The sequence below is a fragment of the Anabrus simplex genome, chromosome 14, assembly GCF_040414725.1.
Source record: "Anabrus simplex isolate iqAnaSimp1 chromosome 14, ASM4041472v1, whole genome shotgun sequence".
NCBI lineage: Eukaryota > Metazoa > Arthropoda > Insecta > Orthoptera > Tettigoniidae > Anabrus > Anabrus simplex.
In genome coordinates this window covers 22,207,397-22,214,474 of record NC_090278.1, presented here as the reverse complement: position 1 = coordinate 22,214,474, position 7,078 = coordinate 22,207,397, and positions in this window count along the sequence as shown.

Below are 7,078 nucleotides of genomic sequence, written 5' to 3'. Positions count from 1 at the left end.
GCGACGGCTAAATACATATAGTTATCACTTATTAATTTTTGACAGGATCAAATACTTCCCATTCGATTCGAGCTTCCATAAGGACGTTTTACTTGAAAATTAAATAATCTAAAACTTGAAATCAAACACATCTAAATAATTTTAAAACTACATAATAGATCATAACATATGAATATGCAAGTCAAAAAGGAATTCTCTAAAAATTCACGTCACACATAACTAACTGGTAATGCAAATCTTAAAGGTAAATATTCAGAAACTATCTGGGCAACGCCGGGTACTACAGCTAGTATATATATAAAAAGGGCTATGCATGGAAATTATTTATTACTGCAAAACCTGCAGCCAGAAGTCTTTTTTGTGCCCTGACACATGCTTTGACAACATTTGTAAGAAGACATGAGTGGGTACATTTCATAGGAAAAAAAAAAGTTGTTTGTTGTTGTTTGAATCATCAGTCCATAGACTGGTTTGATGCAGGTGTCCATGTCACCCTATCCTGTGCTAACCTTTTCATTTCTGTGTAACTACTGCATCCTACATCTGCTCTTAAAAATGATGGTACATGGAAAATTGAACTGCTAATTGATCTGCAATGGTCAGGGATATAGTAACGTGTCAAAATTGAAAAGTCAATATATTCAATAAAATGTGCCTAAAACTCAGTCCCAGTGATCCTCAAATGTATTTTAATGTTTAATAGATCAGATTGGACAAATACCTGCAGTAGGCAATCAATAAGTTTTTTAAGTGTCCAATAGATGTCAAATTTCACCTTCCAGAAGGGACTAGAGATTAATTTCACTGAATATTTTATAAACACTCAAGTTCTTCAAGCTTTTTCATTAATGAAAATATCAGCATTTTTGGCCAGTGAGGTACCAGGTAGGCATTCATAATTATGACAGTACCTATCTCCCCAGTACTTGGTGTTACAAATGAGGCTTGCAGTGATGTCTCAATGGGACACTTGCCACTGGTATGTTGGAGAGCTGTGGCAGCCTAGTTGATGAGCAAGATGCCTCACTGTGGTGTAACACTGGTGATTTCACAACTGAAAAAGACTAAATGATATTATCCAATAGTTCAAGCATACAATGAATAAATGACTTTGTAACATTTCATGTGTAGTTAGAAAACCGATAATTAAAAAAGTTAATAATCATTGACCGGCAGACAGTCAGCCCAATTTGAGGGAGGTAGCAGACTTTGAAGTAGTCCATAAATTTGTCTGCATAATCTCCTTAATCTGCAACTAAGGAGGAAGGTCATGCTCATTATGCCACCACAAAGTTCAGCCACATTTGGAAGGACTTCTGATATAAAGGACACCAAGTTCCACCTAACCAATGACCTTGTCTTCTCCAATGCACATTACACTGCCAAAACATGGACTGTGAAACAGGCAGAAGGTATGAAGATGGAGAGCTTCAAACGATGGGTATATCGGCAAATCCTCAGGATCTCCTGGACTGAACACTGCACCAACATGTCTATGCTGGAGAAACATGGTATGATTTGATGTTAAAATAATGCCCTACATCAAATATAAGGGAGCCTCCATGGCTCTGGCGGCAGCATGCCGGTCTCTCACCATGGTTCAAATATCGGTCACTCCATGCAACATTTGTGCTGGACAAAGCAGAGAGGGGACAGGTTATTACCTGGATACTCCGGTTTTCCCTGTCTTTCATTCCAACTACACTCTCCAATATAATTTCATCTGTCAGTCATAAATTATTGCCGTAGAGGAGTGCGACAGGCTTCAGCAGCTACCACAATTCCTATCCTTGCCACTAGGCGGGGGCTTCAGTCAATTCATCCCTGACTGAGTCGAATGACTGGAAATAGAGTGTGGATTTTTCATTTGCATCCAAAATAAAGAAATGAAGTTCACACTTTGATGTTTGTAGCTCAGGTATTTCATTATACATGACTATGGGTTTTGCTGATATACATTACAATATGTCTGTTGTTCATCATTAAATGCTCCCTGAGGTACATACATAAAATTTTCAAAGTCATATTTTAATTTCAGGACATTATTTTGACACCATATAATATGTATTCAGGGCACTACAAATAACGAGCAGAACAGTATTTGTACTTTCTTCTGAAACACCCTGGATATACTGTACTTCACCCCAGCTCCTCTCCATTTACCTGAACCACCCACAGTTGCAAGTTAACTTGTAGAATCAGAAAATCAAATATTTTCTAAGGAAGGTAAGTTTACAAATAGAAAAGTCCTTACGTTATCCTCCGTTTCAATACAAAAGTGTCCACCTGTGTTAGATGATACAATGTCTAGACATGTTTCAGCTTATCTAAAAGTCATCTTAAGTAGAAAGTTTAATATTACACTAACCAATAAAACACTGAGCCAATTGTGAAAAAATTTTATTGGTTAGCGTATGGGAGGTATTCAGATGTCTTTAAATCAAATATGCCTGCTGACCTGAAGAGAAGCATTTTTAATAAATTATGGTTGTGAGAACTGGACAATAAATGAATTTGTCAAACAAAAACAGATCAATCCTGGATTTCTCAAGGCGGTACATAAAGAGAATGGATGGCATACAATCAGTTGCTAAGGTTACTAATAGTATTCAAATGGTGGCAACACTGAAGTGGCAGTGTGTTGCACATATAGCTCATAGAAAATACAGTTGCTGGACAAAACTTGTTTTAGAGAGGAGCCCTAGAGAATATCTCAGGTCAAGAGGAAGACTACCAGATGGGAAGGAGAAGGACTTATGGAACTACTGGACTTTAGTGCCAGAGAGTTGCTGGAGGATGTTCTGCCTGGAAAGAACTATTATAAAATTATCTTGCTCACAGACTTTAAGAGGCTGCTGCTCCTAATGATGATAGTTAAAAGTCAAGAGGATATGTTGGGGCAAATATTCCTTTATCGGAAGAAAAACAAAGAACTGGAATAATTTACCAAAGGAGAAGATCAGTAAATTTCTATCTTCTTTGAATGGTTTAAGAAAGGACTAAGTAAGGAATTGAAAGGGAAGCAGCTACTTTGGCAACAGACTTGTGCAGATCAGTTGCGATTGATTAAGAAAACCAAGAATAACGACCGAGAGGATCTGTCACATTGACCATGCATCACCTCATAACCTGAAGGCGTTTGGGCTGAGCAGGCCAAGGCACATCAGGTCTGTGGCACCATGAGGTTTGCAGTTTGGTTTGGTTTTGCTTCAATAAGAACGGATCTTATCAAATAACATATGATGCATCTAATCTCGTCTGACCTTGCTTCGTCAACTCTGGTCCTCTTCCAGCCAGATGGCCGTAGGTTTGTGAAGTCTTGGAGGTCTTTCTATTTCATGGCCTTCCCTTTATTCTGTGAAGAATCAGACCTCTTCCAATTCTCTCCTGAATAGCGAAAGGTGGAGGAGACCTAAATGTATCTTCTTACTTCCCTCTAAAACAATCACCACGAGCCTGAATCTCAATTTCATGAAGTTTCATTTCTAAAATCCTGCATGCATTGACTGGTATTCGATCTCATAGCCACGTCTGAAGTTGTAATGAATAAATATCAGAGCAGTGAACTCTTTTTTCAGTGCATGTTAAATGCTTCCAGAGGCTATGTGACTGCAATGCTCGAAGATTGTGGAACCAAGGTTATTTTCTCCCATCTTACAGAACGTTATTAATAATCAAGTAGAAAATAATTTCAATCGAAACATCAGCAATGAGCTACATCAAGATTAAGATGCTCTGTTTGTGAAAGAAAAGGACTGAAATACAGTAGTTAAAGAAGAAATCAGCTTGATTTGTTCAAGAGTCATTTGCTTCAAACTTGTGTACATATAGGTGAGAATGAGAAATATTTCCTATTAATACATCAGATTCTTTCCCTTGTACTGTAACTACCCTGTCAACTTCTCAACTTATGCCCAGTATTGCCATTTAATGTATAGTACATGATTATTTCAACTAATGAATTCTAACTGAGAACATGATGACAGTGATGATGATAATACTACTCATTCTTCAAAGGGGCCTAACATCTAGGTCATCAGCCCCTAATGGTACAAAATGAGATGAAATATAATGACAATTTAAAATTCTAAAATTCATCCACTGACCAGAATTTGAATTTGATGATGAAGAATGGATGTAAAATAATCACAATATTAAAACTTAAAAATAATTTCAAAATGAATCCACTGACTATAATTCAAAAATATGATGATGGATAATGATTATGAACTTAAAAACAATCAGTGGATCTGACCCGCAATGCCCCACCTTTCCAGAAACAAACTTAGAACAATGGCACTGCCATATACTGACCAATGGGCTGCTCGCAAGGCACAATCCTGAATCAACGATCCTTGTTATCTAAAGGGGTCCAAAATCCATGTCAACGGCTCCTCATAATGGTATTTATCGCTCGTAAAGTAGAAGCATGGTATTTCTCATACTGTGGTACTAATCAAAAGTAACGTAGATTTACAGTCTTTCTCACATTGTGGTCCTACTCGCAGGTAATGTACTGCACACAAGTAATGTAGGCCTATAGTGTTTTTCACACAATGTCGCTACTCACAGGCAACAAACTGATGGTGTTCCTCACATAGTGGTATTAATCACAGGGACTCATACTATCCTGTGGTGTTCCTCACGTAGTGGGTACTAATCACTGGCAACGCAGACCTGTGGCGTCACTTATATAGCAGTACTTATCACAGGGAACACCCAGACCTGTGGTGCACCTTGACATACAGTCGTATGATGTCTGCAAGTAGATGCTGAAATACCTCAGTGAGGGTAGTCGCTCTTTTCTTTCTTTTCTTTTTTTTTCTCCTTGGAGTGTTCCAACCAACCATAGACAGAGGGGAGCCTCTGTCAAAGTGGTGGATACTAGAGTTGGGTACTGTAAACCCATAGACATCCACCTGCATATCCATACAATTGCCCACATAGTGGTACTAATCGCAAGAAAAGTCGACTCATGGTTTTCCTCACGTGATGGTACTAATCACAGGTAATCTCATAGTTTTAATGACATTGTGTCTGTCTCCATAGCGTAATGGTTAGTGTTATTAGCTGCCATCCTTGGGGGCCTGGGTTTGATTCCTGGTACTGTCAGAAATTTAAAAATGGCAGGATGGCTGGTATGTGGTTGAAATGGTACCTGCAGCTCAGCTCCATTGGGGGTATGCCTGAAAATAGCTGTACCATCTCAGGATGAGGTCAAGAGTTTACTTTAATGACATCATGCCTTTGGTGCCCCATTTAGTTGCCTCTTATGACAGGTAGGTTATACCATGGGTGGATTCTTCGTATGCATCTGCCACCCACAAGAGGTAACTGAGAACAGATTAAGAAATTTTTATAATCCTGAATATGTATACTGGTACTAGCTTTTATAGTCAAGATGTTTATGACATCCTTACACCAGCAATGCAACTAAATTATTATCAAATGTACGAGTAGCATCAGCTGTTTTCGGCAAGAAGAAAGGAGGGATAATATGGCTCCTACTGCCTTCAGGCGCAGCATGTTGTGAGAAAATTCATGCATTTTTCAGTTAATAAACAGATGAGTATTGTAGCAAGACTGGTTGTAGTCATGGTAAGAGGAAAGTCTGCCTCTTAACAGCTTAGCAATATGTATGTATATCCAATCCTTCTCCTATTTTTCTATGGGGTCGGATATGAAGTGAGATGAATCGTGATATCAGGTTACTACAGCCGGATGCCTTCCTGACAATAACTGTTTGAGAGGAGTTGATGAGATGATGATGACATGATGTATGATTGTAGAAAGGGAGAGGGTGAAACCAAGTACAGACACACAACAAACTGCTGGCTTATCATCCCCATCCAACATACAAACCAACTCCAACTGCTTCATATGTCCTCACTCCATATGAACACTGCAGAGAGGTTTTGGCATGCAATCTAGTGGTCAGAAATGGTATACCACCACTGCTCTTAGCCTGTCGACCAACATTTAACTGTTAAATAAAGAACACAGGCCAAGTGTTAGGATTCTCGGGCCCCTGGGAAACTGAGGGGTCTAGCCCCTTAATCTCGATTTCCCCCCTCCCCCACATAATTTGATCAGAACTGCAAACTTGCAGGTTATATTATAGCCAATACTTGCCTAACGGCGGAGTTTGCAACAAAAAATGGTGTAAAATTTTTATCGGTGCAAACATGGTATATTTGTGGTGCTAATTTGGTGCAAAAGCGACAATGGATGCACCGATTTAACACCAATGAAAAATGCACCAATTCCCTATAATTACACCACATATATTTTCACAATAATTTACACCATTTTTACACCAACAAAGTTCGTGCAGGAGAAGTGACATTTTACACAACAGTTAGGTACACCAAAAATGAAGTATACTAATCAAACAATTTCTGTCCGAAGTTTGTGCCAAAATACACCAAAGATTTTCTTTCAACCTTCTTTATTGTCAGCACCACTGTTGAGTCCGGCTCCATGGCTAAATGGTTAGCGTGCTGGCTTTTGGTCACAGGGGTCCCGGGTTCGATTCCCGACAGGGTCGGGAACTTTATCTATACCGTAATTGGTTAATTTCGCTGGCATGGGGGCTGGGTATATGTGTCATCTTCATCATTTCAACCTCATCACGACACGCAGGTTGCCTACGGGAATCAATTCAAAAGTCCTGCAACTGGCAAGCTGAACTTGTCCTCGGACACTTCCGGCACTAAAAGTCGTAGGCTACGCCATTTTTACCACTGTTGAGCCGAATTTGCTTCAACAATGCTCCAGTGTTACACCAAGGATTTAGGTGCAATTGTGGAATCAAACTGGTGTAATTTTAGAGCACAATTTATGCATATTTCTTCGTATTTACCCGATAAATATAATGGTCCAAAACTGGTGGAATCTTCATGTTACGTTGGCGTATCTTTCGAAGCAAGCGTTGTGGTACTTTTGTGGAGTAACCTTTGTGCCACTTTGCTGCAAAGTTAGTGCACATTCTTTCGCATCCCCCCGCACCAAAAAAGTACAAAATTGTTATGGTAACAAACAACAAGAACGTCATACTTCTCTGCTGCACACTGACGCA